The sequence below is a fragment of the Bombus affinis genome, chromosome 6 (assembly GCF_024516045.1).
Source record: "Bombus affinis isolate iyBomAffi1 chromosome 6, iyBomAffi1.2, whole genome shotgun sequence".
Classification (NCBI taxonomy): domain Eukaryota; kingdom Metazoa; phylum Arthropoda; class Insecta; order Hymenoptera; family Apidae; genus Bombus; species Bombus affinis.
Window position 1 is genome coordinate 8802807 of NC_066349.1, and position 13024 is coordinate 8815830.

The 13024-nt window shown below is 37.7% G+C and overlaps 1 protein-coding gene across 5 annotated transcripts in view; it reads left to right on the plus strand.

Moving 5' to 3' along the window:
- The window catches only part of LOC126918008 (nephrin), a 482531-nt gene that overhangs the window by 273060 nt on the left and 196447 nt on the right, over window positions 1-13024 (plus strand). The window contains exon 1 of one of the 5 annotated variants that reach the window (XM_050725525.1): window positions 1352-1595. The exons of the other annotated variants lie outside the window; for them this stretch is intronic. The gene's annotated coding sequence lies outside the window, so the exon portion shown is untranslated. Of the gene's footprint in view, window positions 1-1351; window positions 1596-13024 lie in introns of those variants that run through there. 5 annotated transcript variants of the gene reach the window in all.

A 13024-nucleotide genomic window follows, 5' to 3' on the forward strand; every position in this document is an offset into this window, starting at 1 on the left:
CGCCGGACGAAAAATCAATTTTCATATTTCATACTTGATATCCATTTTCCGTGCACCCAGTGCGTCAACAGATAAATGGAAATCATTTTTTAAAATACATACGGTCTATTACCGGCGAAGACGAGCAGAGGGGCAACACGATCGAAAAGAGGCACTGTTCTCATTTAAAACCAAAGCGCTTTTTTTTTCTTCTCTTCTCCGCGTTGCGAACGTGCATAGACTTCGAACACCTTGTCCCCGGCGAGGCATTGTAAAATATTACACCGGGGCAGGGGGGGACATCGGGGGTGTAACCGTTTCCAATTTCTCATCTCTTTTTTTGCCGCGCTACATCGCGCGGTGTATCGCGAGCGTATCAGAAATGCAAATTGCGGGACGTTCGCCGATGGCGTGTTTTCGATATCCGCCATTCCGAGCTGTTATTCTTATTGGCGAATTACTTTCGAACAGTTTGCTCTGGCTTGTGCACGAACCGCGATTTGCATAGCCGTATAGACGCGCTAGAAATTATTCACCATCGCGTTCCCGTGCATACGTACGCAATTAATCTCGGATCTTAACGATCCGCGCGCAGTTTTTCCGAGCAATCGCAAATACCCACAATGTCACCCGAGAACCATCGAACGCGCGTTCTCGTGTCTTTCTCCTCGATACAGTGTTTCGCATGTAAGTATTCGAATATTTAACGAATATACTATGTATTATACGTTATACGAAACATTTTGAAGTTTCCTTCGTACTGTTATCAGATTCGACTATCATGGCTGCATTGGTTAGATTTGAAACAAATCTGGAAATATATACACAAATTACAAGATATTTAGTATAAGTGCATATTTCCTAGAAGTCAGAGAAATATTTAAATAGTCAATTATTCGTTATATTACCAAGCCTCGATATATTCAATGGAATCATGTTTAGTACTCGTTACGTGTTTAAGATGACTATTCATGCTGTTAACTATTGATTAATTTTTCGTGAAATATACGTTTAAGATAAATGTCTCTAACCTTTACACACATTTTCAGATTAGTTTCATATTTAACCAATATATTCATGACAGTTGTATCTCGTTACAGTGCTAACAAAATATTTTCCATAGCACGTACAATATATACATAAAGGATTTCAAATATGATACTTTCGTAAGCCACTATATGCTTAATAATATCATATTTATAATAATTTGTATAATAGTATAATAATTATAATAATAATATCATATTTGCTTATAATAGCCAATCTAAGTGAGATGCGCGCTGGTTTTCTGCGCAATCGTGAATACGCACGATGTTACTCGAGAATTGTCGATCGTCCGCTCCCGCGTTTTTCTGTTGAAACTGATACGCCGCCATCTTTGATTTATATTGACTTATAGCGGCAGTTAATTTGGAGCGATTGAAGTCGATGGTGACAATTTGGAATGTATGTCGCGAATCGTGGAACGTGAATCGCGTGTCGAATGATGTGTCGTGATGGAAGTGAGGAAAAACTGTGGATATTGTATAAAAGACTGGCGTGAGGTTCATGGGGAGTGAAATTAGACGAACGACGCCGAAGTAACACATACGTATGAACAACGAGAACGTCATAAGGTGAGTTTCATATAAACATTGAATGTTTTGTGTGTCGCGAGAAATAGAATGTTGCAATTGGATTCATTAACTTTAGATTAAGGTACAGTGAATGCGTATTCTGACGAAATATCTTTTCCGAATGAGACATAAAATACATACTCTCATAAGAATCTATATATATATATATATCAATTAATATATATATTCAATTCGTGTTCGTCAAGATGATAGAACACGTATCCTTTGTAAGTTCTAAACATAATTTTAGGCTTGATGTTATAGCATTATTTAGGTTAGGACTAATATTGATCATTTAAATGTTCGCAAGAATAAACTAGAATCTGAAAGAAAATCTAAGAGAGCACTTGGGCTATTAAAATGTTGAGAATGATATATATATATCTGCTGTGTGTGTGCGTGTGTATTGTACCTATATGATCACAATGATTTTTGTAAGATATGAAAAGATAAATTAATAATAATTTAACGTAATTAAAATGATACACTTAAAACTAGGTAAAACTTCTTGCTTCAGCAAAGAGATCTTTCAAAGGTATAAATGAAGGAATACGGAACAGATAGGTTGAATATATACACAAGTTGAATACATAAAATGTTATTTAAACCAACTGAAAGTCCACTAATTTATGAGGTACGACTGAAGTATATTCTATCTTTGTATTATTACATTTTTATAATTTTACTATTAATTTTTATCCTATAATTTTCTCCTCTGTTACTTTTAGCTTTCCCCTGTTTGTTTTGTCTTAATGCTTTTAGCAATAAAATCTAAGCTAAAACTGAAATGCTGACCTGCTTTTACTGGATCTTTTAATCTCTTTCATGCACATTGCACATGCATCATGCACTTATATTATATGCATACCTTTCTATGCTCTATACATCACCTCCAAAAGGTTTATTTAGACACATATTTTACTGCAGTCAAATCTATATATCTCAAACAGTCGTTCAATTACTTTTATTTTATCTTAACTATCCGCCACTCGCGTTTATACAATATTTTGATGATATAAAACTGGTGTCAGCTGTTTTGGAGTATAAATCACTGAAAGCAACTGCATCCTGACATGTACTAAGTTGTTTTTATTTAACACGGCCCGTTTAATACAGAGATATTTCAAAAGTAAATTACATCCATAAAATAAGGATTAAGTTACAAAGGATTAAATTAACAATGTTCGTACTGTTATAAATTTATACAGACATTCTCATACTACTGTGTGTATGATATTATTATCGATATGTTTTTTATTACCGTTTTATCGTTTCACATGGACTTAGTATCATTAGATCGTTAAAAAAGAACCTCTTCGTTTATTTTAATACTCGTATTATACGAAAATAATAATATCGACAATCAAAGCTTCATATTGAAGAAAATATTTAGAATAAAAAAGTAGTAATATTTAGAATGATAGAAGTAATAATAGATATATAACTTAGAATAAGAAATGATAAAATAGTACAAATAAAGTGCTTATCTATTAAAATTATAATCATCGGCGTTAAGTGGAACTAGGAATTACTGGTTAGATATGAAAGATGCGTTGAAGTTAAAGTTCAAAGATAAAATTATGCATAGATCAGGGATATTTATAAACTTGTGAGAAATTTAAAATTGAAAAAATCCACGGAATGCATACAATATGCAAAATTATGCAAAATATCCTAAGCCTATCTAGGTAGGTACTCGCTATAATAGATATCATTTTACTATTAAAGATATGATGACGAATTTGCATAAATATCCTCGGTATAATTATGTGTATTACAAATAGGTTCAAATCCAATTGAAAAATTTCGAATACCTAAGTTATTCCAAAAAGAGAAACAATACTTTTAAGACGACTTGACAATATACCAAGTACGCACATAACTTCAAAATAGATAAGCTGATAAATATCGACATTTTACATCGATACTGCACAAATATACAAGTACTATACAAAAAGAAACTATTCGATAATATTCAGACGGATCGTTTCAGCTTATATAATTAACTGGAATGAATATAAACGATCCAAGTGAATCGACAATTACTGAAATATTATAAAAGAGCTTATATTGATAACAACCAATAGGATTACAGGTAGTAAAGAATTAAGTGCGCGAGCATTTGCTCTTCTCTCGAACCAATTTTCTCGCAAATAAAGCCTTATTTAGAAATATCCATCTATTTTTGACGTACTTTCTCATGTAGGATCATATCCTACTCGCTAGTGCTGTACTATAGAACATTTTGTACATAGGGTGTTGTTTTCTTTAAATACAATTTTAAGTTATACACGCCTAACTTCTTCAAAGCATTACACTTTTAATCGAAGTAATTTCCACATAGTTGAATGTACCTTCGCAATGATCTTACTAATCGAGTATCCTCAAATGAAACCAACGTTCTAGAATTAACTGGTATTCATGCGTACATACAGAAATGCATCTTGTAACCAATACCGCGCCAATATCCCTTATCAAAAACTCAAATAAAAAAAGATGATAATAGTAAAACTGGTAAAAAGGGAATTCGTTTATTTTGAGAACAAAAAAATGGTCATGGATCAGGAATAAAAATTGTGAGAATCAAGAAGTCCCTGATTCTTTGAAACGCGAAGGAAACCGAACATCGGATTTGTATCGGATACCAAAAATCTGGCCGCGAGGGAGGGGCGAGGGAGGGGTGTATTCGACGCTTAAAACGAGCGTATTTCTCGAATGTTGATTTTTCGTAGCGGGAAAAAAAATGTGTCACGGAAAACGCCAGCATGCGGGAACACGCAGTTCCGCCGCTAATATTTATAAATGCCCGTCCATAATTGCCGTAGCGCCGAAATTGCGGGGATAAATTGTGAAACGTGCCGTGGCCATACTCGTCTTCCTCCCTTCTCCGTTTTTCTCTCTCCCTTTTCTCTGTTCCGTTTCTACTATTCTTGTTGGTGCACGTAGACGAGCAATCCGCACGACAGATTCTCGTGGAATGTGATTAATAGCTAATTTTATTTTGTTTCCGCCGCCTTATCAAGGTCCGTTCGCGCAAGCACCCGAAAGGAACGTGTGAAAAATCCGATTATCTTGGACAGAACGCGCGAACCCGGAATTTTTATGTCGGAATCGCGGATTTCTCTCCAGATGCCGGCACGAAATGCGAATCGGCGGAGCGTTGCGAAGGAAAATGATAAAATAACCGGCTCCGGTCTGCTCCAGCCCTGATTCTAGCCGAGACACGGTAATTCCGGTTTTCTAAAATGTTGGCAATTTTTCAACGTGTTCCATATTTTCTCTTTGGTGGTCGATAGATCGTTTTAGGAGATCAGCGGAATTTTTAGTAAAACATTTTCGCTTATTTAAAAAAAAAAAAAAGAAGAGGCGAATATAATTTTTATAATTCGAATTTCTTATCCAAGATAGCAAATTTCACTCGATCGTTGCATGGGAATTATCTGAAAATTAACACGTGTGGTATGTATAGTAACGCGTTAAAACAGGTAGAACATTATCGCCAAAGGATCAAAACGTTTCTTATACACGAATGAAGTAATAAATCATTCTTTTCAACGTCCATGACGAAGCAGATAAGCCAGGACGCCTATAATTATAAACCCGTACCACCCACGCAAAATGTCACTCGACGGCAGGGAAAAAGGCCATCGTATTCATTCATCGGTAAAAATTCAACCTTACAGACACATCGCTTTTCACAGGCCCTACCAAAGCAAGAAAAATCCTTCACAGGGCAACAGATAAATGGCGAGATCTCGGCGAAAAAATATTACCCAAACAGCAGAGGTAGAAAAAATCTCGTGAATTATCGCTGTTTTCGCTTTTCGTGCCAGAAAACGAGTCAAACAAACCGGCTTGTCTTTGCGATAACTCTGTGGCCGTGACACGAAAAGTTAGTTCGAAGGAACGTAGGGGAACAAAAGAGCTCAGCAACGAAGGGCGAAAAAAGAGGAATCCAGTTGGCGTTCCCTCTTCCAAATTCGAATTTCATTCTGACAGTGAATCCTCGATAGCGGATCTGGCGGGGCCGGATGTCTCGTTTCGCCTTTCTGAAAGCTTTCAATCCTCGAAAGCCGTTCTCTGGCGCGGCCATTCCCGGCCAGATTGAATAATCCTGGGCAACGCCGCGTGAAAACGCGATTCGAAGCGATCGCGGCAATATGATAAACGGCAGCTGGGCTCTGCGACGCCTCGGAGGATTCATGGAGTCTCTACGGGACGGGAGAACTCCTCCACAGGGGAAACGACCGAGACGGCAAACAGGACGATCTCGCTTGATGGACCGACGACGCGACTCGGCGAATAGGTGAGAGAGGAAAGTTGTTAGGGACAGCTGTATGAACCGGGATTTACGATAAGAACAACGTGAATCTGCTCCTCTTTCTTTTCTCTATGCGACCTTCCTTTCTGCGCACGTTCCTTCTTAGAACTTCTCTTTCCTCCAAGTTATTGGAGGTTTACTCGTTTCGACGAGGCGAAAGCCGGAATTCGAACAGACGACTTCCAAGATTGAAGATTTTTCTGATTGCGTGCCGAGAAGATTGACACGGGAGGAGATGTCCGGAGAGGTTTCCAGATTTGCGTTTTTTCTCGGAGACGCGTTGGTTTTGCTTAAGTTTTTATCGAAAGGAATATCATTAGATCGAAGATTGTCTGCACTTTTAAAGTTATTGTTTGAGAATTGTTGGAAAAATGAAGGTGTTCGTAAAAATTGTTCCGTTCATTGACCTCACGCTAACGAAAATAGAATTGAACTTTAGAAGAATCTTATAATTATAGAGTAAAATACTCATGATACTTGGATATCATTTTGAAAATTCTATTATTTCATTTATCTCGTCCAATTTCATACGTTAGCTTGCTCTAGACAAAATGATCGAATCTAACATTTTGCAGAACTGTCTCGCTATTTAAAACAGCATCGATGATTTTCTCGTACTAGTAACTCACCGTCAAATCTTTCCATCCATTTCTTTCCAAACCAACGTTACACCGATCCCATGTCGCCGAAGAGGAATCGAATCGTCATCGTTGGAGCCGATTCGAGGAAACGAGACGATCGATGGAACGCGAATGAGAGCGGAGGAACGTGTTGGGAACGGATGACGATAAATTCGAATAGGGAAAGAAAGAGTCGGCGATCGCGGAAAGGTTGTCTAGGATCACGATGACGAGAAAGATGCGATCGGACGAAACGGGTCTTAGAAAATGGGGGTGGCTCACGTTTGTTCGCTGGCCGAGCTGCGAATGACACGTAATAAGGGACATACACGTTTAGTTCCAGCCGGCGAATGCGTGAAATCGGATTTCTAGATACTGGACGTATCAAATTGGATTTTCAGACAGAAGGAAATACGAGACAAGTCGGAGAAAAATTGGGAATACCTGAGATAGATGGGAACGGAAATTGCGACGAAACACGTGACGGAGCGGAAACTGGCGAGAAGGTGGGAGAGTCAGTCGAACGGGGGAGGAAGTTACACGTATCGGAAATAGCGGAAAGCGCCGCTTCTAGATAGAATAGAGTTAACGAACAGTAACGATTTTATGAGAATACTGATAAAAGGCATCGGCTAACATTTAAGAAGGATTTGGATTTCGAAGCGTCGTGATGTTGATTCGTAGTGTTTGTGTGGAATAGCTTTTGACAAACCTAATTTGCGGATTTTACTTGCAACTTATATTAACGCTAATAATTTCATGGAAATAGTGGTAAAAGGAATTTTCGTTTATATAATGCTCTCATACATACGCGTAATACTAGTTTTATATTGAGCGCCTTGTGTAATTTATAAAATCTGGTTTCTAGTTTCTTATTCTGACTAGGTGATTTTTGGACCACGTAAATGTCAGATACTGTCGTTCAAATCTTACTGCGGGCTAAAAGTTGAACTATCAACTTTTCACAGAGACAGATGTGGAAAAATCGCGACACTTTTTTCTGTTATAAATTTATTCTAGTTAAAATTCGTTCCGCGAATGGCAATCTCCTTGACAGGTGCAATTCGTCGTTTTGCATATAATGCAAAAAATTCGAAGCGAACTATAGCCGCTGCTTTCGCACAAAAACGTTATTAACTTTGACGTTTCGTGTGTTTCGTTTGTTTTATCATGATTCCTCGTTCGCGCGCGTGCTTTCAACACTACTTTTTTAAATACACCTTTCGAAACGTCAAATAATATCTGGTTTCTCATTAATCTTCTTAAATGTAACAGCTGCAACAATTTTCTTCGATAATCGCGATAACCATCTCAATGACAATCTACAAATTTCTACAGAAATTAATTCCTCATTCTACGTTGAATGTTTTCGTCGTACAGATCTTTATGTTTCTAACGATACGTAAATTTCATGGTCCTTACGTACAACTAAATTTTTTTCAGATATGTATACCTTCCTTCCATGACATATATTTCACGGCAGGATAATTCGTCTGCATGTAAAGATCACAACCACCCCCTATCATGGTCCACGGAACTTATTCCATTCAATCTTCCCCTTTGATATCATTATCGTCACCACAGTCACCGCATATCACGATAACGAAGCTCTCTGTCTCGCGTTAGAGCTCTACAGATTGGGACCAGTTAAGAGACGACAGGTGATTGGACTTAACGCTGATCAAGGAGCAAGAGACCGGAGAAGGAATAAAAAGGGGAAGGAAATGAACGCCTTGAATCGCAGGATGTGAACGGGCGAGCCCCGTAGAGCGCAAATCAGCGCGTAAGGAGCGTGGGACCGCGATTGTTCGGTCGCGGAAATGACGGGGCTCTAATAACTCCGTTCGCTGTTTACACCGACTCTGGGGGCTGTCCCCATGCACGGGCAGAATTGCTTTTTCGAGACGGTTTCGCTGCTCGTAATTGCTCGCGACCAAACAGAAGGACGAAGCTTCTTTTCCTCTCTCTTTCTCTCTCTATCTATCTATTTATCTATCTATCATCTATCTACCTCCCTCTTTCTTTCGAGGCGTGAACAATACATAATTATATACGTAGACATATTGCTTGTATGATTAGTTTTAATTCAAATATTGGCTTTCCTACGTGCATTTGTATCATATTCCGTATTAGTTTCGTTTAGATATAAGCAGAAAAATTTCTAATTTTAAATTTCTTTCTACGTTTGAAACCTTCCTGCTTTAGGGGACGTATACAGGCTCAAGGAAGTAGCACACTCGTAGATACCTTTTATAAATATATTGCATATGTTATACGAAAAATTTTGAAATTTCATTAAACGCTGTAAGGAGATTGGATTATAGTTGCGTGATTATACTGGTAATGTTTCAAATCCGAAAATGGGTACATATAGAAATTGTTATATTTGATATAACTATATAATTATAAAATATAATTGTTATATATCTGAACAATCGATTATCTATTAAATAGAGAAATTGCAATATTCAGTAGTATCATATCTAATACTTATTACATGCTTAATGATGTTAATGGATATTTCTAGATCAAAAGTTGTTCATAACCGGATTCGACCAATTTCAAGACAAATTACTTAGCTCGCTTCCAGTATCTATCATTCTAACCTAAATAATCCTACCTTAGCCTGTCCATGTTTCCGTTCTTGTGAGATTATGACGGAAGAAAAGGAGTAAAAATAAGCAAAGAGAGAACGGAGATTTGTGACGCGTGAGCTTCCGCGCAACGATCGAACCGCTCAAGATCGGCGATATCGGCGTGCGGAAATTGTTCGGCCAAGGTGAAATGCGCTCGGTTTCCCCAGCTGGAAAATGTGTATCGCGAGCACGGAGATGAGAATTCCTGCGGTTTATCCTACAAATGTTTATCAAGATGCAAAAGGATTGCTAAAGGAAAGAGACCGATCGACGCGATGAAACATTAAATTTCTGTTCAGATTGGCTGATTGTGAATCGTCTAAAGGAGTAACTCGGGGCGATTATCGTAGCGTTACGATGATAAGCCTCCGTTATGTTCTTCGGTCTTATGGAAGTTCATAGGATTCAAAAAATTGTTAAGCGAGTCATATTAACAATTAGCGTTGTACAGGTTTATTTTATTACAGGATGTTAGGATACATGTATATCGAGATGATGGCGGATGTATCGATAATATTAATGATTTAATTGGAAAGAAAAATTGTAAGAAACATATATAGTAATATTAGTAACATTGGTGGTCATACAATTACGTGGAAACTTTCCTTCGTTTTCTTTGCAATTAGCCAAGCTAATGCCGTTTACGAGGAGTATATTACACGGGGAGAATGATTGCTTCCTCGAGGGAGTTTGTTGATTTTTATCTTTTAGCAGAGGAAGACGTCATCCGCGAGCAGACTCGTGCTTCCTGAATCTTGATGCATCCGTTAGATCGATCAAAATTTAAAGAAAAACGTAACGGTATAAGATTGTTTCGTTTGAAAAACGTCGAGCACGGAACAATCGGTCTTGCGGTGTTTCTAAAAACTGATCTGTCTTATTCCAACCAGTTTCGAGACTAAAGTGTGTCAGTCTTGAACGAATTTGTCTGTTACTTTAATTACTCAGACGTGAGTTTAGTAGAATATAATTTAGGGATTAAATAAAGTAAATATGATAAATAATTATATAATATAATAATAAAACTAGATCTGAAATTTTCTCGAGAATAAAATTAACAGGAGAAAAATTATGTTTTGCCATAATACAAATTTACAAATTCCATCGAAACATTTCAAAATATCGTTTGACCACTAATCAATCAAGAAAGCCATACTCAAGTCTAAGTTTCTATAGAATTCAATTTTTACTTATTCTATAAAATTGATTGATTCTATAAAATCCAATCCATGTTACAGAAGATTATACAACCTTCATTTAACGATTACCTGCTTGAAAATTGATTACATACACATGTGTCTTATTAAAATCTTGAACAAGTACAGGTTGGTTAACATCGTTTGTGAATTCTATTTCTGTGAAAGTCTAGTCGTAAAACACACTTAACATTATTCTGTTATTCATAAAATACGTCTTAGTGAATCGTGCCAATTGAAGCAGCCATGGGATGTTAATTTGACACGTAACATTGCACCGAATATCGTCGCAAGTCCAATGAGATTTACAACCTCCTAGTGTTCCTGCGAATAGCGCTATATACGACAGAACAGGAAGCCGGAGTATAATGGCATTAAGCACGTGACAATCAGTGCACGTCCCTGTCGGGAGTGACCATTTAGAACTTGTTTTACGACCTTATCGTTACTACCACTTCGTACCTACTTTTGCAGTTCTTCAGTTTCAAACAGACATTAAATGTGCTATTATCGTTTAAAGATTGAGAACAATTTTTAGAATATGAGTGGAAATACAAAGTATCGTGGTAGAAAAGTTCGTGAAAAATGTTAACTTTATAGTATATCATAAAACTTATAAAAGTCTAATTCTATGTAGGAATTAGATATTAACATTGCAATCATAATTATTCAATTTCTTTTTTATCCGTTTTATTTATGCGAATATTTCCATTGTTACTAATAAGCTTCTTCATTTTGTTTCAGGTACGTACGATTTTTCAAGTTTAACTGGAAAATAGATTGTGGATTCGGGAAAGGAGAAACGCAAGAGAATCGCGATGTTTCAATTCAAACCCATAACGATTCATGTACGTAACACCAATTTCAATTGCAAAAATTATTTGACCACCGTGAAATTCGCGATTTAATGCGTTATTCCGAAACATCGCGTATATTCGATAGTCGCAATTTTGGAACAAGGACGAACGTTAGCGTTTTACGAAAGTCTTATATCTTCCGATTCGTTGTTTTCTGTTCTCCATTCTCTCGATTTATTCTTTCCGTTTCGTGGTTTGAGAATAAATGAATTTCAACGATACATGGACCTACCTAGTGACTTTAGTCTCTAGTCAAATATAATTACACGTAATTACAATAATTACAAATGCGTGGTTCCCTCTGAATTATTTTATCCTTGAACAGTATAACGATAAGGTTGTTTAAATAACACTGAATGTACTTTTCTCGAAAAACCTATTTTTTCACAATTTGTCTACGTGTCATTTTTTTCACAATATCTTCTATTTTCACAATATGTCTGATATTTTTCACGACAGGCAACGCGTTAGGTTATGGTTACAATGGATACCTTCTGACGAACTCAATACGTCAATGTAATCAAACAGGTATATACATTTTACGAGGGCATGCATTCCAGTCTTCAGTTGCATTCGTCAGAACACCAGTCCATCCGAATACACATCCATTGTAACCATATCTGAAAACGGTATACGTGTTCTCAAATAACGTGGTTTCGGATTATACGCGGATTCTTAAAAAATTTCGGCTTTCATTTATTCAACATACTTTTACAATTTCTTTCATCGTGACGAATAAGAGAGACGAGCTAATGCGAATTCGTTCGTGCCAACTAATTCCTCGCAAATTCAAATACATAACAAACAGCTTAATTTGGGAGAAAATCATACGACCAGTGGGTGTCTACCAGGTATATAGCTACAATTTCACTGTATAATGTAATTGCGTAATACCTATATAATAGTACGTACATATGTATACGTATAAACATACGCACGTGCACTTGTAGAATACAAACGTGTATGTATCATGTATATGTACGTAATTTAGTAATTTATGATAAGGAGGGGATGTTTTTATCTTCGCGAACAGTCGGTGTCTCAACTTCCGCGTTGTCCAAGGGAGCACCGTTAAGTAAAACCAATTCAGCGAAACAAAAATCTAGGACGTCCATGCAAGAACCGTCAAAAATTCCTTGAAAAACGGGCCAGTTAGAAAAATGATCAGGCACAGCAGGCTGGCATAGGCTTTGCCGTTGACGTCTTCAGTTTCGACGATATTAATTGCCGTTCTCGTGGTGTACGCCCGCGGGCTCGCTCGACAGCAAATCCACGCGTATTTCCGTGTCGAATGAGAACAATGGTGCGGTTCGGGGGGAACGCGGATCGTTGAATCGTCGGTGAACGGAAGCGGAGCTGATTCATCGTTTGAAAATCGTGCATCGGCGTGTTCTTAGGCTCTGACCTTTAAAACGGTGGGCACTAGCTCTGTAACACGGGACCGGCCGTGTGTGCACGATGACGCAAAAGGCCGACAGATCGAGGAGAGCCGGAGAATCGGGTCGTGTGCCGGATACTCCGTGGCGGCGGTGAACCAAAACAATGCGTCCGCCGTTCCTTGTCCTACTAGGTGAACGCGACAAGTCGCGATCGTTTGACGTCAGTCGGTTTGGAATGGCACACGGAACGATCTAGTGATTAATTGGCGAATGGTCGGCTATGAAAATGGCTAATTTGATCGTAGGCGTGAACGAGATCCGGGTTGGTACGATGATGATGGATGCGTTGATAAGATTCTGCGATACATTATTCGGTTGTTAAATGAGTGACAGGATTAAGGAAAGTATACATTTTTTCAG